The following is a 22,714-nucleotide window of genomic DNA, read 5'->3' as shown; positions in this document are numbered from 1 at the left end:
TGTTGGTGTGAGGTTTCCAATGTTAAACATACAATAGGGGAGGCTTCATTGAGAAGTTACCATTTGAGTAAAGAACTGAAGGAGGTAAGGGATCAAATCATGTTAAGTATTTGGGCACAGAGACAACAACAAATGCAAGGGCCCTAGGCAGAGTGGGTCCTGGTGTTTTTGAGTTCTGTCATCCTACTATATCTGCCTGTATCATAGTCTACCTTTCCTTTAGTGTAACAGATGAATTGTTCTCATGACCATGCAAACATGGTGTAATGACTCTCTCCAGCTACTGCTTCTTTGTTCTCCTACACAACAAAACTGAAAAGAGCTTGTTCATATTCTTTCTACTTCTTCACATTCTGTTCTTTTCATCGTTGTCTTACTCCAATGAGGCTACGCCACCAAAAGAGCATTTAAAAATGTTCTTGTCTAGGTCACCAAGGACCTCTGTGTTGTTAATTGTTCCTTTTCATCACTATCTCTGATTAAATATTAGCCAGTTACTCCTTTACTTGTTTTATCTGTTTCTCCCTACTAGTATATAAGTTCAGTGACAGGAGGCACATGGATACTCTTCATTATTTCTTAAGTGGGTAAGTGATGCTGCAAACCTCCTTGTCCATACCTTATATACACCATTGTCCACTTGCCTGATTATTTTGTCCTTTGGGTAAATTTCTAAAGGTAGGAATTACTTAGTGAAAGGGTTTATATATTTTAAAGGCTCTTGTTACTTGTTAGTAAGCTTCCTCCTTAACTAAAACATACTATTAATATTTGTTTATTTTTAAAGCTTTAGCATTTATTACCATCACCTCTTAAACATTTTTACTATTTTGGGTTTGTTATCTTTTCCCAGATTGCCAGGATCAAAATATGTATGCCAAAATTCCACTCTAAATTGCAATATTATACTTTAATATTCTGTTAGGGCTAGATAGTCTAATAGAAGACAGTCCTCTTGAAATTTTGTGTCCAGAGTATTGGAGACTTAGACTATCCCTAAGCAGTATTACTGTCTTTAGTAAAGAAGTTTCACCCATTTAACTACATCTTGTTGTCTTATCTGAAGAATAACACATTTGCTAGAGGTGTTTTCTTTTAGATTGCTGGCCTAGTCAGAGGTCAAGTACTGGGTAACTACACTTTTGCTATAAGGGGAGAAGAAGTAGAACACACACACACACACACACACACACTTTTTCTGATTTCTGATAGTGGACCTAAAGCTGAATAGTCTGCTTTAACTTACATTTTCCCAGTATTTTGTAGTCAGAATGTAGGCATAGCTATTGATAAGAATAAAAATGGACACATTTATGTTATAATTATCACAGTGTTAACCTGAATGTAAAATTGTGTTCCATCTGACTTAGATTTATAAAAACTATATTTTATTATGGAAACTAGATTTTTTTCCTTCATTGAGAGAAATGTTTCTGTTATTGTTAATTAGCTAGTAACTGCTGTGTTCAGTATGCTTCAATTACAGTATGTTGCTTGATTATATGTTATAAAATAAACAAGTTTACCCTAGGCTGCTAAACTCAACAGTTGTATATTAGCTTATTGTTAGGAGCAGGTTTCTTATACATTTTGGGAGGGAAGAGGAAGATAAAAAAGGTATGTCAAGATATTTTCTCTTTCATTAAGCTTTCTCAGTAAATTGGGTAAAAATATTTATAGGCTCTGTAATTACTGATAGTGAAGAAGTTTCTGTTTATTTAAACTTTGATGTATTATACTACTAGCCATCAATTTTTCACATTGTTGTCAAACTGTAGCCATTAAATTGCACTTTGAGAATGTTGGGTCTTAGAATTTTACTAGTAAGTTTTTTTTTGTGTGTGTGATTTTCTTGGAAAAGAGTAAAATAAACTGTTAAATAACAGTTCAACCAAGTAAAATTTAAAGATTTAATTGGCTTTATTAAATGATTCATGAACCAGGCAGCATTCTCTCTATTAAGTTGAAAGCTCAACTGAGCTGTAGAAAAAGAAATGTTTTTTAAAGGTGGAAAGGAGGAAGAAAGAAATTATTAGCAAAGAATGTATTGTTTCAGGCAAGGTTGCCCTCTTGAAGGGATCGGAAGGGGCCTTTGGAGCAGATTATCTCTCTAGTGCTGACCAGGTAATTCCATGTTGACTGGTTAAAGGTTGCATTCCTGGGAAGCTGAAACTGCAGTTAGGTTAATTCTTAAATCTTGCTTTGCTGATTTGGGGCCTAGCACAAGTGACTCCATTTTGGGCTTGTCTCTTTTAAGGCTACTTCCAGTTTAAAATAGAAACTACATGAACAGATATATATATAATTTTCTACTTATTTTATTTTAAGCATTATCTTTGGTTTAAATTTAAGTTATATAACTCAGATCGTAAACTAAACCAAACCAAAATAAGGCAAATAAAGCATAGTGTTATGGCATCTTCCTTACTCTACTCTTCCATGTTTCTGGTGGAAGTGGAAATTTTGAAAATAAGGGGATATTCTTTAGAAGGAAAGTTCATTGTTGCTGTCATTGAAATAATTGTTAAATTGCTTATTTTTTCTTTAAAAAGTTTTCAGAAGTTTACTTGGTTTATACCAGTTTGGGGGACTGATTCTGCAACATAAACTAACTTTGGCATCTTCCTCTTTTGTGATTAGATATAAGCATAAAGCTTAAGTTTAAGGTATTAGGCAGAAAATAAAATATATATGTATTTGACTTGAAATATACTTATCTCGTAGGCTCTTAAAGACAATTTAAATTAGCTGGCACAAATTAAGCAGAAAGTAATAACAGTTTGAGCATATTAAGTGTGTATATATCTATATCTCTGTAATTTTGTCTTAAGGAAGTAGAGTAAATATTAAAATTTTTCTTGTTCATGAAAAATTTCTTGGTTCTTGGTTTTTCCAAAGCACTGCGGCTTTGTAACTGGTATTTGTTTATAGTGTCCCTTTGTGGAAGGAGGTGGATTTATAAATTAAAATTGGTTTACTTCAACAGTCATTAGATGAAGACACTAGGTGGTTGTTTAGGAAACCATGTATATTTCCGTATTCTGTTTTTATATTTGAAGTTATACAAATATAGTTAATACTTTTGTTCTAGTATTTTAAAAAGTTATCATCTGCTTTGAATTGATATTTGATTCATAGATTGTAGTTGTCCTGTTTTACCAGTGTTTTTATTCTTAAAGTTTAGTTTAGCTCTTCATTGGGAACTGTGTTTTGATTTGATTAGTAATATGCCACTAAGCATCTGTAATAAATACTGAAGTAAATACCTGTATTTAGTTTATATGTATAATTCTGAAAATTATTTAATGAAATTATTGCATATAGTTGAATTTTCAAGTATAAAATGTTTTGAATAAAAACTTCTTAACTGCATTTATTAGCAATTTGAAATGTACAGCTTTTTTATGTGATTGAATCCAGTATTTTAAAGAGGATTAGTATATTTTGAAACCATTAGAGAATTAGTCGAATTGGGAGAAAGTGACTTTTTGTAAATTAATATTCTTTAAGCTCTGCCTTTCCCTCTTAATTGGCATTAATTTCCTGAAGAATTGATATTTTCTGATAAAGCATGTCATGGTTGTAAAATTTAAGTGATCCAAATGCACTTGATTTTATTAAACTGACTGATTTTATCAGAAGTCTGTTGCCCTTATCTATGGTTTCTGGGTCTTACAGGCAGAGAATAATAGTACACTTAAATTGGATTTATGCTGACTTTTAAGGAACATATTTGTTCCAAGCAGTCTAAGAAGCTCAGAGATCCATGTCAATATTCAGAATTCATATTTTCCTTGAACAGAAGGTTGTGATAAAATGGTACATGGTGTGTTTTCATTGCCTGTTGAAAGACTTTCATGCAGTTAAAATAAGCATTTTGATGGTGGTTGAATTAAGAGTTTTTGTCAGTCTCTTCTCATCATGGATGATTAGACTAAAACGTCTGCTTGTCTTGACTTGAGATCACCACAGCTTCAGATAACATGCTTTGTGATTGAAGGTCGAAATATTTTGAATTCTAATAGGCTGCCAGATGAATTGCTTGAAATAGACTGTAAAATTTCAAGGCTTCCTTTTCCATCTGCTGTGAAAAGAACCATTGGGAATGGTTGAGCTTGATGATCATAGAATTACTGGATGGTGATTCTAAAACCCTCAAAGGGAAGTTGCTATGGAGATCTAGTTCCAAACTGTGAAATGATTCACCTTTGAAAGGCTGCAGGGTCTGAGAAGCTGAACACATCATTGTTCAGGTGGTCATTGGTTAGGAAATTGCTGGTGCCTGTGTAATCAGCACTCCTGTGGTAGTTAACGATCTAAAAAGGTTTGTTCTGAATGATGTGGGACAACAGCAACGTGCATAAGATGGCTTCTCTCAATCATGGTTTGCTCAGCCTGGTGCTTGTAAAAAATACAGTGAACTAAATAGCACAGACATAAACTGCTTCTTTGAGTAAATCTTTTGAAAACAAAATTTTGCGTTGATGAGTTTGACATCTAAAACAAAATGTTTCCTTTTGAAAATAAAGTTTTAGCTAAAACATGCATGTTTTCTTTGTTTTAGTGTATCTACCCCCCACCCCCTTTTATGATAAGAAGCTCTTTCTCTCTCTAGGTCCAGGGCCTTACCTTGGTGAAATGTTAATGTCCTAAGTACTATGTCAAGATCTTCTTTGCATAGCCACAGGGTCACATGAGAAGTTTAGAAAAGCTTCCAAATCATAGGGAATGAGTTTAGGAAAGTCTCTGAATCATTTGGAGTAGAATATAATTCATTCCTTTCTACCACATTGTTCTCCTCAAATTTTAATTTCTCATTATTTGTGATATTTTAAATTGCTTTTTGAAATAATTTTTCTTCTATTGTTTTTACTAACTTAAATTTTTTACCACCTTTTACTTTTTTTCCCCTAGAAACCTGAGAACAGAATAATCTTTGAAATTTGAACTGAATTGATGGCAAATCATTTTAAACTGCTGTTCTCCCATATCAAGTTTGCAAAATAAATGAAATTCATTCTTAGTTAATTCCTAACAACCTAATGTTGAGCTTCAATAATCATGCATGAAACCTTATCAAAGATAATTTTACATATAGTTTTTCTAGATTTGGAATTTTTCCCAAACGTTATTGAGCTATAATTTACATGCAGTAAAGTCACCCATTGTTAGTGTACAGTTTTCTTTATTGTTTAGTTATATATTTGCTATTGCAATCAATAAATACAATGTTTTAATCATCTTATAATATTTCTTCATATTCTTTTGCAGTCAGTCCCTTCTTCTAAACTGATCCTCTAGCATCACCTGCCTTCTGTCATTTTATAGCTTTGACTTTTTAAGAATTTCGTTTAGTATCATATGGTATGTGGTCTTTTGTGTTCAACTTTTGTTACCTAGCATAATGTTTTTGAGATTTATCCATATTGTGTATATTAATATTTTGTCCCTTATTGGCGTGTAGCCTTTTACAGTATGGATATATCACAATTTGCTTATCCATTCATTATTTGATAGACATTTAAATTTTAAGTTTCCAGTTTTACTTATGAATATTTGTGTACAGTCTTTGTATGGACATATGTTTCTATTTCTTTTGGATAAATACCTAGAAGTGGGATTGCTGAAGCGTATGGTAAGAGTGTGTTTAGCTTTATAAGATACCGCCATATACTGTTTTCCAAAGTGGCTCTAATATTTTGATTTCTCACTAGCAATATGTGAATTCTAGGTACTCCGCATTCTCTCCAACACTTGAAATTTTCAGTCATTTAAACTTCAGACATTCTAGGGAGTTTCTCACTGTGAGTAAAATTTCCGTCTTCCAGATGATTAGTGATGAACATCTTTTCAAGTGCTTATTTGCCATCTATATATCTTTGGTGAAGTATATGTTCAAGTTGTTTGTCTGTATTTAATTGGACTATTTGCCTTATTTTGAGCTGAAAGAATACTTTATATATTCTGGATATAAGTTCTGTATCACATATATGTTAAGTGAAATTTTCCCCTGGACTGTGGCTTGCCTTTTCTTTATGATTTGTAGTTTTCAAAGAGCAGAAGTTTTTCATTACAATGTTCATTTTATCATTTTCCCCAATAGTTCAATGTTTTTATGCCCTTTTAAAGAAGTTTTTACCCAATTAGTTTCACAAAGATCTTCTATTAAAGTTTAATAACATTAGCTCTTACCTTTAGGTCTTTTCTAGTTAATTTTGCATGTGGCATGAGGTAAGGATTTAAAGTTAATTTTCTTCTATACAGGTATCTAGTTTTCCAGAATCATTTGTTGAAAAGAATATCTTTTCTCTCATTGAATTAACTTGGTACCTTATCAAGTCAATTTACCACATTGGGGGGCAAGTGTGGGTCTATTAATGGACTCTATTCTGTTCCTTTGGTCTGTTTGGCTAGTCTGCCAGTACTACACTGTCTCGATTACTGTAGCTACAGTAAGTCTTGAAATCAGTATAGGTCTTCCAATTTTGTTCTTTTTCAGGATTGTTTTGGCCTTTCTAGGTTTTCTGTATAAATTTTAGAATCGACATGTCAGTTTCTACAAATTGAAAAAAAAAAAACAAAAAAAAAAAACGACCTACTGGGATCATATTGATTTTTGATTTTATATTGAAATTGCCAATGGAGACTGCCAATCCATGTATGTGGTAAATCTCTCAATTTATATAGGTCTTATCTCAACCATATTTTGCAGGTTATTAGTATACAGGTCTTGTACATATTTTGTTAAATTTATCCTGAAGTATTTAATATTTTTCTGCTATTATAAATGATATTGTAGGTTATTTGTATATGATCTTAATCAGATTGAAGAAGTTCTTTTCTAGTTGGCTGAGGACTTTTATCCCGAATGGGTATTGAATTTTATCAAATGCATTTCATTTTATTTATTGAAATGATCATATGGTTTTTCTTCTTTATGGTATTAATGTAGTGAATTACATAGACTGATTTTTGTATGATAGCAACTCATATGCCTGAGATAAACTCCCTTTGTTTTGATGAATAATTCTTTTTTACATTATGTTTGCTTTGATTTGCTAATATTTTTAAAAGGATTTTTGCATCTCTGTTAATGAATGATTGTCAGTTCTGTGGTTTTCTTGTTTTTTGTCTCATTTGGATATGAGGGTAATATTAGCCTTGTAAATCGAGTTGGAAAGTTATTCCTCCTCAATTTTTTGAGAGTTTGTGGAGGATTGGTGTTACTTCTTCCCTAAATGTTTAATAGAATTTACCACTAAAGTTAGCCGAGTCTGGAGTTCTCTTTGTGGGAAGATTTTTATTTACAAATACAGTTTCTTTAATTGATACAGAGCTATTGATATTTTCTGTTTCTTCTTGGTTCAGTTTTGATAATTTGTGTCTTTTTAGCATTTTGATTATTTCATACAGGCTGTTAAATTTATTGGTATATAGTTGTTATATATATAGACGTAGGATCTGTAATGATATCTTCTCTTTCATTCCTGATATTAGAATGAAATGTAATGTTTGTCTTTTATCTTTTTTTGATCAGCCTATCTAGAGACTTGTCAGTTTTATCATTCTTTTCAGAGGATCATTGGTTTTATCATTTTTTCTCTATTTATTCACTCCTGTCTCACCAGTTTCTGTTCATATCTTTATTGTTTCCTTCTTTCTACCTATTTGGTTTTAAGTTGCTCCCCCTACCCCATATCTTAAGGTGAAAACTCAGATCATTGATTTTAGAGCTGCTTTTCTAATGCAGTCTTTTAACATTACAAATTTTCCTCTAAGTACTGCTTTCGCTGTATCCCACACATTTTGAAATATTGTATTTTTATTATTTAAAAATATTTTTTAATTTTTCTTGTGATTTCTCTTTGACCCATTAATTCTTAAGAAGTATGACTATTTCTAACTGGAGTTTACCTAGTATTGTTATTGTTATTGATTTCTAATTTAATCCCTTTAGTCTTTTTAAATTTATTGAGATTTGGTTTTTGACTCAATATATAGTCTGAGCCCAATGCACTATCTACTCTTGAAAAGAACGTGTATTTGTTATTATTAGGTGTAGTGTTCTGTAAATATCGCATAAGTCAAGATGAAAATAGCATTTTTTATATCTTCTATGTCTTTACTGACACTTTTTTTTTTTTTTTTGTTCTAGTTCTAAGAATTTGGTTAAGAGAAGGGTGTCAAAATTCCAACTCTTGATTGTGGAATTGTCTTTTTGTCCTTAAACCTGTCTAATTTGGCTTTCTAGATTTTGGAGCTCTATTATAAGGCACATACACATATATGAATATAATGCCTTCCTGATGAATTAGTTTTTTCTCATTATAAAATATTTTTCTGTTTCTGGCAATACTTTTTATTTTGAGATCAACTTTATCTGCTATTAATATAGCCACTATAATTATCTTATGCTTATTGTTTTCCATTCATTTACTCTCAACCTATCAATGTCTCTAAAAAGTACATCTCTGTATAAAGCATATAGTTGTGTCCAATTTTATTACCAAATGTTGATAGCCAGCACCTTTTAAAGTACATAGTTTATATACTTATTGATAGATTTAGATTTGTGTCATCATATTTATGTTCTGTTTGTTGCCTCTGTGTTTTGTTCCTCGGTTTCTTTCTCTTCATTTTTTTTATTATTTGAAGATTTCTTAGGAATTTATTTTTATACTTATTTTAGTTTCTAGCTTGACTTCTTCACTTTTTTCTTTAGTGGTTGCTTTGATGTTTACAGTAAATATCTAACTTTTCACAGGTAGTGTATAGATGTCTTCGTTTCTTATAGTTTACATACTTTATATTATATCACTTCATGTAAAATATAATAGCCTTGTAAGTGTGTAAGCCTATATTCCCTTCCATTCCTTTATACTAAGTTGTATGTAATACTCTACATATATAAACCTTAAAAATTTTTAAATTGATATAAAATTCACGTAACAGAAAATTAACCATTTTAAAGTGTACATATCAGTGACATTTAGTACATCCCACAGCTTTTTCTTTAAATATATATTTGTATTAAGAAATCAAGAAGATTAAACCAACAGAAATAGTCATTTGCATTTACTCAGATATTTGCCATTTCTGATGTTCTTTATTCCTTTCTGAGAATCAGAGGGTCTATCTATTATCATTTCCCTTAAACTTAAAGAATTTTCTTTAGCATTATTTATAGTGTAGGGCTGTTGACAATGATTACTTAGTTTTCTTTCATCTGAAAATGTCTTTATTTCAGCTTCATTCTTTAAGAATTTTTTTGCTGGGTATAAAATTCTTGGTTGATAGGTTTTTGGTTTTTCTTTCTGTACTTTGAAAATGTTGCATTCTCTTCTGGCTTTCTTAGTTTCCAATGAGAAGTAAGGCATTAATTGAAACAAATTCTTTTGCTGCTTTCAAGACTTGCTTTTTACTTTTGACATTTGTAACTTACCTCTGCTGTTGTGTCTGCCTTTGAGTGTATCTCTGCATGGACTTTAAATTTATTCTCCTTGGTGTTCGTTGAGCTTCTTCAGTCTGTAAATTTCTGTCTTTCAATCATTAGGGTATACTTTTTTCCATTAATTCCTCAAATTTTTTTTGCCTCAACTCTTTCTCCTCTCTTCCTAGGATTCCAATTACATGCAGATTGGACCATTTGATATTGTTTGATAGGTCCCTGGGAGTGTTCATTTTTGTTCAGTCTTATTTTTGTGTGTTGTTCAGACTAAGTAGTTTGTGTCGGTTTATCTAAAAGTTAACTTATTCTTTCCTCACTCATCTCATTTGGCTTTTATGTGCATACAAATTTTTTTTTTAAAAAGGTATTATGTTTATTCTAAATTTTCTTCTCTTTCCTTTTTTTTTTTTTTAACCATTTCTATTTCTTGGAATGCTTAGCTTTTTTGTTCATTGTGTGCTTAATTTGTTTTATTTATTGAAGATAGTTTTAATAGACACAATTTTTTCTCAGCTACTTCCAACATCAGGGTTACCTCAAGTTCACTCTCAATTGTTTTCTCTTAATATGTTTGATTTCCCTCAGATAACTTTGGATTATATCCTGGATATTAGGAATGTTGTGATTCTGGATTCCTTTGTTTTTCTCTGATATGTGTTGTTTGTTTTGTATTAGTAGGCAGTTGGACTTGAACTGCAAACTCCATTTCTTAGTTGGCAGCTCCAGTTTCACTCCAGATATTTTGTCTTTATTCTGCTTTGAGTCTGCCTTTGCGTGGTTCTGGCATCAAAGAGTTGTGTGTATTGAATTTGGTGATTCCCTCTATGTTTCCTTGCTCTTTCTGTTCCTTTGCACTCTTTCATTGCTATAGGTTGCCTGGCTTTGGTTTTCTGGTTCCCCAGTCCAGACAGTTTATTCGTTTCTTGTACTGTGCGAGCTACACTTGGTCCCAGGTTGAAAGTCTTGAAAAGAGGAACTCCCTTCATAAAACTCTCCTTTAAGCATGTATTCTCAACCATTCTGTCTGTCTGTGTTCTCTAGTGCCTTTAGGTAGCTGCTTTTAGTATGGTTTTTGTTCCATAGTGCATTTCTCCATTAGAGTGGGGAATGGTAGTTTTCAGGTGGGATCTTACTATGCCATCATTGAAAAGGGAAGCCATTGAGTGGAATCTTTATATGCTACCTAATAACTCAATGACACACCAAAACTGGAATACAGTTTCTTATTGGATTTGTTCACTACTACTTTAATTCCTTTAGTGATACTATGCATATTGAGGCAGTGGGTTTTGAACCTTAAAAAGAAGTATTTAAATTAATAGTGAAATTCAACTTATTACCAAAATATAATCATAATCTTGAATTGATTATTATATAGAATTTTATCCTGGTATTACTATATTAGCATCATATCTTAATTATTATACAATAAAAATTTTTTTGAAAGAATAATTGAAATTATAAGGATTACTTTTCTAAAGATTCTGATTTTACTTGTACGGTAGTGCTATCTCAGCTTTTGGGAGTAAATTGAAGAAGATATAAAAGATTCAGTCAGTGTATTAGTGAATAAATTGTAACTATTTACTGATGGGGAAGTATTTTTGTTGAGCATAAGATACATACTGTATTCAGTTCTGAGTGTTTTCTTTTTAAAAATTAAATCAAGATTCTTTAAAACACAATTGTTGACAGTTGTTATTGTGAATTTATCTTGCATAAAAATTATTTAGGGCAATATTGTAAAAGAAGACATATTAAGTGAATTCTTAACTAAATATTCACAATAGAAAAAGGGAAGAGAACTTTAAAATATTTTTTCTTTAAAGAAATTTGAGTTAATAATATCTCTTAGGGTAATATGGGGCCATAAATTGAAGCAGTAAGTAGATAAATCAACAGTACAAAAACAAGTATATTTTACCACATCTTTATGCTCTCTTATTTTAAAAATAATACTAATGATTATCACTAACAAATTTTGTAGTTGGCTTTTATATACAGGACAGAATTTTACAGATATTTAAAGTTAAATGGAGATACTTAGCAAAAAATGATAGTGGACCACTGTTGCAATCTGCAGTGGTAGTAATGAAACCAGTTTTCCTCTTGGGGACCAGAACCCTATTCAAGTAAACTATCACCTCCTTTTTTTTTTTTTCTTTTCCTTGAGATTTCCTACTTCATATTCAGATTGAGTTTCACAGGTGTATGAACTGAAACTACCACTTGCACAATTCGGTTTCTGTTAGAGCTTCCTAGTCCTCTGTTGTGTCTGCCAGATCGTAACTGATAAAGTGATAGCTGTCTTCCGTCTGCCTCGGAAACTGCTTCTCAGAGGCTTTGTTTTTTATTTCTGCTCCACAGGAGGCAAATTTAGGTTCTACTTGAAAGTTACATTGGCTTATTTTTAGTTTGTGAATTAAATTCCCAATGTTAGGTCAAAAAGTAAAATGTTCATCAGGTACATAAAAAAACAGATATTATCTTCTGATAAGTATTAAGCTTTGAGTGATAATTTGCTAAACAATAAAAAGAGGACATTCTCAGTATCTTATAAAGTACATTTTTTTCCTCTGTTACTGAAATTATTTAACTTGACAGGCTAACCTAATTTCTTTTATAGGTGATACTCTTACATATGATCAATAAGGGCTTAAACATTGTTTAAACGAATCGTTTATATTTCAGGAAGAAATAAAACTTGAGCTGGATAGATTTTGGTTAGATGAAGGGGAGCAAGAATTTTCTAGCATGGAGTCTTCAGAAAAGGGGATAGCTTGTTCTGTACCTTTTTTGTATCAGATTTTGCTACACAATTTTTTTCCAGTAGATACTATCCTGTTTGGAGGTGAAGAAAGTATTAGTCAGAAAGATTGTTGTTAGCTCCATGACCATAGGCAAGTTAATGGCAGAACTCATAATTTTTGAAGCCAATACTGTTGGCTTGAACATACCCTTTCCATGATACCTTATACCAATTGGGTGCATTAATTTTTATATATGTGATAATAGTTACAGTAGAACTCCATTTTGAAATGGCTTAAAAATCTATCAGCATATACTGTTGAGCAGATAAAATTATAGTTTTAGGTGATACTTGATCCACTGATTCAGAACTTTTCCTAAGGACTTAATTTTTATTTTTATCTCTGCTCTTTGCTCTGACCAGCTTTATCCTAAGGCTGGTTATTCTCATGGTCCTTAGATGGCTTGTAGCATCTCACTGGCCATATAGTATCTAGTTCACATCCATCAGAGAAAAGTGACCGGCCCAACCTTCCAATAAAAAGATGTTTTATTTTTTTCCCCTATTTCAAATGAGTTGGTTTAATTCTAGGTGGTACAGAATTTGGGACAGAACAAAGACTGAAGAACACATTTTGACAGGATTTTGGGTTGAGTTTACTCTAATTTCATAGCTAAAGTTGAAATGACTAAGAACTAGAGATAAGCCACAGGAAGAGAATGATGAGGAGGAGGAGGAGGAGGATGGAAGATGATTGATGATGTTTTTGTTTTTTTGTTTTTGTTTACAAAAGCTTATTCTTAAATGTACAACAGGCTCCAAGACAACACTTCATCCTAGCTATAGGTGGCAATGGATGTTATGGTGAGGAATCCAGATGTTAAAACGGTAATGAAATTAAGGATCACCATTGCCCCAAACACAAGGAACAGCTCATTTTTTGCCAAATTTCTTAATTCCACTTGTGGCCTGGGGACCCTTCCCCACAGCTTTCACTTTAAGCTTTTTGAGTTTCTTCTGCTCCTCTTTTTGCCTCTGCTTGAATGCCTTATCTTCCTTGGCCTGCTTCTCAGGCTGCTTCAGGGACTTCTTGTTGCCACCTTCGCAGCTGGACATGGTGCCTGTTGCCCCTTCCCTAGACTCTGTCTTCCAGTAAAAAGTTTTGATATTTACTCCACTTGGACCTGCTTAGGTCATGTTCTTAATCCTTGACCAGTCATTGTGGGCAGATGGAATTATCTAACCTGAAACTAGTTAAACCCCTAAGAAGTAATGGGAGTGGGGTTGAAGTTGGGGAGTTTACAACAAATGTACATTTCAATGTCAAACTTGAACATTATTATTTGCAATTCTGTCAATTTGGAAAGGAGAGAAAATGCCCGTTAAATTTTAAGTTTAAAAGTTTTTAGAAACAAATTTGTTTTGATTCTTGCCTGAGAGGTATCGTCTTATCATGGTAATACCTCATAATACTGGTTTAAAACATCCTAGTATTGTGAGTTAAAGCAGTATAATTCTGATGAAATTTCATTACTAGAGTTGTGATAAAAATGTTTCCTCTTCATTAAATATGTGATCAAGTTTATTGTTCATGAAAATAAAACTGATCGATTACGTCGTGGGATTACCAAATATAAAGCAGAATGGTATTTAGAGCTTCCTCATAGTGCTTGTATTGATTAGTGCAAATTTTAAGCATGTCTACATGAAAAATAAATGCAAAACTTTATTAAATGCTGTGTTTTAAAAGTTTTATTTTGTTCTATTTATTTTTATTATTTTATTTTTTTAATATATTTTTTTCCCTCTTTAATCAATCCCTGCCCCTCTTCTACCCCTAACCTATGGATGTTGCCGTTTCCCTTTTTCTTTTTAAGAACTGGATCTCTGAAGGTGGTGGTCTCCTCCCACACGCTCACAGCTTGCACCCGGGGCACGAACCCAGGACCTTCTGCAAGTAAAGCAGACATGCTAAACACTACACTATGGAGCCACCCGCCTGTTCTGTTTATTTTTAAACATTCTTTGTTTATTTGGTTAAATAAAGGAGTTCTGTTCACCAAATGAAAATTTTTCTTTTTTTTCTGGTCAAAAGTCTTCTGGTATCTAGATTTAAATATTTGATCGGCTTTCTAAGTAGGCAGTCATACTTTTGTTTAGAAATAATAATGATTTACTTTATGTTATTCCTGTAATCTGTCATCAACTTCTGTTGGTCTTTTCTGGAAGTGCTTTTCCTACTCATTCTATTTTTGCTACCACTTCTTAGTCCAGGCTCTTAGGCATTATAACTGACCTTAATAATACATTCTTGCTGGAGAGCTCTCTTTTTCTGCTGATCGGTATGACCCTGAGACCACCAGCGTTAGACACATTTTGTTTAAAATGCAGAATTCTAAGTAGTATGCGCTAGTGATCCAGAATTAAGGAAGACGGCTGGGAACCCTCTGTAACCTGGGAAAAATCACTGTTCTAATCTCTCCTTCTTCTGGTTTCTTCCTTCAGAAGTAGTGGTTTTCAACCATTCTTGTGTCCCACAGGGACTGTGTACAAGCATTTGGGTCTCATACCATGGAGGAAAAATGATGTCTATTTTTCACAGAACAGAAAATAATTGTGTGCATTTTGTTAAATTTCCTAGTTTTGTTAACTTTACAGTATTATTTAGAAGTACATATTATTGCTATGCTTTTAACATATACACAAATAAAAATCTACCAGTAGCTGAATATTATGTTTTGTACTGTGCTAACTCTAAAACCCAAAGCTAATGAGTGCATAATCATTCAGTTATTAAGTAAGAAGCAGTACCTTAATAGCCTAGTATGAGGCAAGAAAAGGGAACACCTAAGGTCTAGGGATATTGTTAATATTCCAGAGGAGCTCACCTTGGCATCTCATTTTTACTGATGATATAGCCATTGAGAAATTAGATGTGTCACTGCTGTGAGTCATTGCTTTTGATTATGTTACTGACTCTAGTAAAACATTCATGCCTTCCTTGGGAATTCCATTTTCTCCCTAGTGCTCAAGGCTTTTCGTTGTTAAGCATTAGCATGTTTTTCAGTGCTCTCTTTTCAGTTCTAAATTTTCCTCAGGTGGGTTTGCTCTTTGTACTCTGAATGTACCATATGCATTTCACCCTTGTCTTTGCTGTACCTCTAGCTAAGTTTTATCCTCAAAGGTCCATATCTTTGATCCTATTCTCTTACCCCCTTTGCTCTTTCTTTCCTGTCTTTGAGACCAGGAACACTCTTTTGTAGGTACTATTTCATGTAGCCACAATAAGTTACATATGCTTGTCTTATTTCTCTAACTAGACTATAAGCTCCTTGAAGGTGTGAGCCATATGTAATTTCATCTTTCCTCAGATGCTGAAATATGCTTTCTACATTACAGTCAGTAAAAGGATGTCAGTTTAATTGCTAGAAATGTTTTCCAACTGTAGAGTAAGCTGGCCTATATTGTGGTCTAGCAAATTTCTTATACTACATTATTTGCTTGCCTAAGAAAATAAGCAAGGTGCAAATGGAAATGTTTTTATTGTCTTTATCGAAATCTGTGGATCAAGCAGTAAGTAAGATTTTAGATAAATGAAAATAAAATTCTTGTATTTTTATGTTTTACATTTATTGTTAGGCCTCTATATTTTTTCTGTATACTTGTCACCCATGCAGATTTACATATGACATGTAAAAATAAGCTTATAGATATAACACATTTATGTTTACATTTTAAATTTGTTTTATTACTATAACTTTAGTATTATATCATCTCCAGTATTATTAATATTCTTTTCAGGGTTAAAACTTAGCTAACAAAATAATATGTGATATATATACTGTTGCGTTTGATACAGTTGGATGAATTCTGCTAGGTAAGAAAGTATATAATGGAAAGGAAATCTTATTTAAGAAATGAACCATACTATTTAAAATAGAAACCCGAGAGCTCTTTTTAACATTGCAGCTGAATTAAACAAATAATCTTTACACCATTACTAAGAAGTGCATGTAGTTAAAAATACATTTATACATATTATTTTTAAAAAACCTAGTTAACTTTAAAATATGTAAGTTTTCTTGTCGTTTAGGGTTCTGTGAAGCTGATCATCAAGAGGGTTGCAAATCATTGGTGGTTTCTATTTTCAGATTTCCACATCCCGGAGTAATTTGCTTTAATTTCACCCAATTTAACCTATACTTCACACCATCACCATTCAGCTTTAATAGCTATGTTCTATGCATAAGAAAAGCAGATAAATGTCCACAATTAGGCTGCAAATGATTACAACTAGTTAGGGCTTTATGAAGACAAAACTTAAAGGACTATGGCGCCAAACAAAGCCACAAAAGACGGCTGAAAATGCTGTCTCGAGAAGTCAAGTCTACCATGGCATTTGATTTATCACTTTTGTAGTTGATTTTACTTATTTTAATATATCGGCAGGTGTGCCTACTCTGAGAAATATTCATCTTTAAAGAATATTTTTTCTCTGTTAATGTATTTTTGTTTTTACTTGCTTTCTTAAATTTCAGCATAGATAACCAGATTGAATCTTTAAAAAAATATATTTAAATGGTAGCATTTGTTTGGAAATTAAGCATAGTTGGTTTGAAATGTACTAGCATTTATGTACCTTGTCAATGCATTTGTGAAATTAAGACTTCTCTGAAATCTTTATATATTTGTCAAATAGTCTTCTTAGACATGTTAGTGTTGTTCCCCTTTCTATATGTAAGTTCTTGATGATGGTTAGTGCACAGCATATTTTAATGTATAAAGAATTTAGTTGCTTTAAGGTTTTAAAAAGCCAGACTTTTCATTTTACTATAAAAGCACGTCATCCTGCAAAATAAAATTTGTCCTTTTTGTTAATATGGTTCTATATTTAACAAGTTTAAAGACTGGATCTCATCTCTTCAAAATTTTCAGTCGAGGTTTTGACATAAATCCTTTCTTATTTTTTAGTGAATAAATAAAATTTAAGATTTTAGTTTAGTGTTTAGATTTGTCTTTAGTCATTCTGTTAAAATTTGCTCAGAAATTATATGTAGAAGGAGCAACAATATTGATGGATAATAATTTTATTTTACAGTTTGTGTGCACACAGAATTATTCTTGTAATTGAATTACTCCCCATTTTAGTAGTGCTCACTGTTTTATTAATTATATGAGGGGTAACATGTAGTTATTTAAAATGTGCTCATTTTAGATAATCCTGTATTCTTAAATAATAATCAAATAATTAAATAATGTCTCTTTATTGTTGCTTAGAAGTCAGAATAAATGTAGATTACAAATCCAAGCAATTGTAGTTTTTATACAAATGTAACAAACACATGAGTATGTATGCACACAGTTGCTGACTTTAAAACCAATCCTCAGGAATTAATAGCTTGTTGCCTTTGCTTATAAAACCAATGTATGTGAGAAAGTGTACTAAAACTTATTTTTAACATATCTTTATTTTAAAGAAAGTAGTTAATTGTCTATCCTACAAAGTAGACCAATATAACCATGCCAAGACAATAAGCTATACAGCTTCACAGTTGTATTAAACTAGTTTCATATGCTATATCATAAAACTTTCAGTCCAATCAGCAACTAAATTTAAATACTGCAAATTGTAGCAGCAAAACAATAATTCTGCTGATTAGCCCCTTTCCATTTCTTGTAAGTGAACTGTTTATGCTGTTGAGTACCTTTTGAAAAAAGAAAAAGCCAAAACAGCCTTGATTAGTCAAGGAGTAATTGGATGACTTGATTTTAGCAAGAGAATGAATTGGTTGATGATAGCCTGTAACTAAGTGTAGTGGTTCTGTTCGGATGAATACATAACATACAGTCATCAGATCTTGACAGGTATAACATATAAGCAGTGCTAAAATCTGGTGGTGGTGTGGATGGCATGAAGATGGAGGGGCGTAAATTTGCCATGAAGTCTTTTACTGAAAAATTTGAGGTGATTCATAAGGGAATTTAGAGAACTCCCCTTTTTTTGGCATTGGGGAAGTAGTGTGGAGATTTGTCTTACTTTATTACTGTAGTCCCCCATGTTTTATGCTCTAAAGACAAAAGAGATCTAGGATTTTCTAATTTTCTTTGGGGGGATCATTAATACTATATCTTTTCACTTTTGTTGTAGATCATGGTTCATTAGTGTATCATGTGGGAAAGCCTAACACAATAAAGCATTAGTTGTGTTCATATTTAACTATTTAAAGTCTTAATTAGTCAGAACTTTTTCTACATTGCATTCTTATTTATAATTTCCTGATTATTTTTAAAACTTTATCTCTGTTTACATTAATGAAGTATGGCATAAAGAAAAAAAAATTGTTTTAACTTATTCTGTCACTAGTCTTTTTAAATAAGCCCAAACTGTCAATCTGCCCACCCCCTGCCCCCCCAGAATATATTACAGTAACCTCCCCTCCTCTGCTATAATATGCTACATGGGTCCAAAATATGAGGTAACTCTGTTACTGGCTGAATGAAATGACGGGGGTGAACCTGCACAGCTACCTGCAAAGGGATGAAGGGTGTGGCAAGGTACAGGCCTAGACAAATCCATTCTGGGACTGGCTTTGATTTGGCACCACCTGGTGGTGATTGTTTGCTCTGTCTTAACTATTGATGGTGATGACTAGATCTTGAGGACTTTAGGACAGCAGTAGAATTCTAGGAATCTTTCAGGTAGTTGGCACCTATTTGTTAAGCTGAATAGAGTAGTAATCTTGGGTTGGAAGACTACTGGGAATACAGTGACCTACCTTACACAATATTTTCCCAAAGGCATGATTACTTGCCTATCCTTAATCTCTCTAGGCCTTACCCTTCCATGTTTCTGCTCTCTCTTTAGAACTGTGGATTATTGGATTTAAGAGTGAATTATTTTGTGAGGTATGTTATCTGATTTTGGGACATCGACCTGCACAGTACTTTTCATTTGGACTCAAGAATGTAATCTCTATTACGTAATGTGGATTTAGTCAAACCATCATTTTCCTATTCTAATACCATTTCTTCTATTCTCCCCATATCTTAGAAAAACTAGGTAAAAAAGTCATAATCCATTAATATTATGGATAAAGCTATAAAATAGTTATTTAAAAAATTAATAGCCAGCCATTTACTTGACTGATTAATACCTGTCACATGTTTACATTTTTCAAGCATTTAAATACCAGTTTCAGACTCTAGCAGAGACAATATTATCTTTTATCACAGCATCAATGCACTTAAATATGGGATTAAAGAATATACTTCCATCAAACCTGTACGTGAATCTTAATCTAAATTTTAAGTGGCATCTATATAACACCAATGTTCCAGTTTGAAAGCTTGAAGCTGTCTTCTTCCATCATCTTGTACTGAATACTGACCCTCTCCCTCCTCCCCTTTATCCTGGACTTACTTTCTTGTATTATGTGCTGATTTGTTTCCCCTATTAGACTGTAAACATTTTTGAAGGCAGAAACTAATCTTATGCAGCTTTTTCTCATCTCTGAAATTCTCCTTCCAGCTCCTAGCACAGCTCTGTGATAAACATTCAGTAAATATTTGTTAACTATGTCTCTTAAAATATGTATGTTTAACTATTATACACTTTCAATCATATGACCAGCCACATTTCATTTCTTTTTCAGTTTGATATTCTTTCCACACACTAGACAAAGAAATCTTTGTAAAGATTTTCTTTAATTATTTTTTAGATTTGACTTTTTTTTTGTTATTTCTATAACTAGTACCCAACAGTCAATTGATTTGTTTGTGACCATCAGTTTCTCTCCAAGCTGTTAGATCTTGTACATAATGGATAGAATCATTTAAAGAGAGTGTGAGCATAATTTAAAGAAATGTAGATGAATAAATGAGCAAGAGCAAGATCACAAGTTTGTCTCTGAAAATCTACATAGGAATTTTATAATCTAAAAGATTAAATTTCTGCTTCTCAGTTCAGCGTTAGAACCTTCTCATTAACTCACATCTGCACATTTGAACCTGTGGTAATAGCATTTGGTTGCTATCTTTGTCTTGTAGTGTACACCAGTGGTTGGTTCTCAACTGTGGCTTAGCAAAGTCTACAGATGTTTTTGACCTTCACAGCTGGGGTGTGTGCCTGTATGCATGTGCACGTGTGTGTTTTACTAGCATCTAGTTTGTACAGGCTGGGGTGCTGTTAAACATCCCACATGCACAGATCAGCCCCCCACAACAAAGAATTATCTGGCCCAAAATGTTAGTAGTGCCAAGGTAGAGAGACCCTATATACTTTGTCTTAGGTTTTCATTTATAAGTATAACTAATATTTTGAGTGCTTACTTACTATGTGCCAGGCACCACCTTAGGATCTTTACATATATTATCACTTTTAATATTCACAGTAATCTTATGAAGTAGGTATTATTGTCTGTATTTTACAGACAAGGAAACTAAGCCACAAAGAAATTCAATAATCACACAACTAATGAATCAAACAGTCCAAGTTAGAACCCAGATAGTCTGATTTCAAAGTCTGTGCTCTTAATCACTTGTTGTACTAATACTTCCATCCTGCCTGGAGTGTTCTCTTGACTTCCCTTTGCTAATACCTGTCTCATAAAGGCCTTGTCTGAATTCAAGCCATCCCTCTTTTGTTCTCATTCATGCTGATCAATTCCTTCTCTCTCTTTTTCTTGTATGACTGCATTTATTGGTCTTAGTTATAGTATGTAGGTCTATTTTCCCTTTTCTTAATTTGATTTATAATTTTTAAAATTGTACCATAATACATAATCCAGTGCAACATTCAGAAAGTTCTCAGAAAATAAGTATAAATATTCGTCACTAATAGTCAAGCAATTCAGGGAGAAGAGATGAAACACAAGAAACTTCTCATGCCTGTTATTGTGATTTGACATGCGGAGCACTGGTTTCTTTGAAATACCTTGTTGTGTGCTGTGAAACTGATCCTTTGCTGTTGTGCTGCATGTCTGGCTTCATCTGGAATTTGTAGTTTCCCTCTAACATTTTTTCATTCAATGCTAATGAGTGCTTGAGGCATTCATTTATACATTGATTCTTTTATTCTTTATCTTATACCTAATTTTGTATCAGCTCTCATCAAGCACTAGAGTGAAATAGAAAGGCATTTAAGACAGAATCTCTGAGCTTAGGTAACTAAAAGATAGAATAATGTATTCTAATATTAGATATACATGCTACAAGTCATATGAATAAAATGGACAGATTATGCTTAACAGTTCAGATAGAGGGTATGGGTTAGAGAAGGCATCATTGTAGAGATATTTCAGTGACATCTAATTAAGGCCATGAAAGATCTGTAACTTTTTTTGATAGGCAGAATTAGGGAAGAAGACTATTCCATGCAGAAGGATGAGTAACAGCATTGAAAATGTAAAATGGAAGCATTGAGAGTGGGTCATTTTGAAAGGTGGGCTACTATTGAATACCAACATTAGAAAAAATAAAGCTCTAATTTGCTGTTTAGTTTGTTTCTTAAATGGCAGAGAGTTCACATGACTTCAATATTCATTGCTTACAGTACTGGTAGTAAAGATAAATGCTAAGTCTTATTCATTTCTCTTTGCATTTTTCCCCTTACAACATTACTCCTTAAAAAGATATAAAAATAGATTTTCCCCAGGAGGCATATTTAGGGTAATATATTAAACCATCGATTTTACCGTACTTTATTCCAAGTAAGTCTCTACAACTCCTCTTAGGTTACTCAGGGGTGGTAGAGATTTCTTAGACCTAAATTCCTCCAGAATTGTCTTGTAGATGATGGGATATTAAACTGTGCATTTTAGGGATGGATGTGATTTGTAAGAATATACATCTTTGAAGCCTAGAGAAGAGAGTAGGCAAAAATATAGTGACAGTTGAATTTGAAGAACTTTCAGCGTTTAGTGAGTCAGTACCAGAGTTTGACTTGAGCTGAGGATTTGTGGAGAGTGAGGGTGAGACAAGGCCAGTTTACAGAGGGCTTATTCTACTGGTAGAAGGCTAAGCAATGTTTTAGAAATTAGGAAGTTAGTGAGATGGTCATTGGGAAGGTTAAATACAGCAAACGCAGCTAGCTCAACGTTAAAAATTGAAGAGAATCTTAATAAATATTAATTCAAGATATTATCCATTAAATTTGCCTTTATGCATTTAAAGTATTTATTATATAGAATAATGTGAAAATCTTGTTGAGAGGTTAATGCTCGTTCTCATTAAAATACTTATTTTCTGCCTACTTCTTTAGAAAGAGTTGATACGTTGCAGCAACTAAAAATGTAAAACGTGAGCAACTGAATATAACTAAGTACAGGTGTTGACTCTGGGTTATCATTCATAACTTTTAAGTGACTTTAGGATTCCCTAATGGTGTGGATGTCTAGTTACCTACAATATAAATACAGCACCTGTAATTGTTAGGCAGAATTTTTTGGTATTCTGTATATTTAAAAGAATTATATTGTATGATATTGTAATGTATTGCTTCTAATCCATTAGGTGGTATC

General features: G+C 32.6%; 1 protein-coding gene across 2 annotated transcripts in view; it reads left to right on the top strand.

Annotated features, from left to right (window-relative positions):
- Positions 1-22,714, top strand: part of OLA1 (Obg like ATPase 1) — a 148,985-nt gene that overhangs the window by 54,439 nt on the left and 71,832 nt on the right. The window lies entirely within an intron of this gene.

This window comes from Pteropus alecto, unplaced genomic scaffold (assembly GCF_000325575.1).
Source record: "Pteropus alecto unplaced genomic scaffold, ASM32557v1 scaffold3, whole genome shotgun sequence".
Lineage (NCBI taxonomy): Eukaryota > Metazoa > Chordata > Mammalia > Chiroptera > Pteropodidae > Pteropus > Pteropus alecto.
This window is presented reverse-complemented; position numbering and strand designations above follow the sequence as displayed.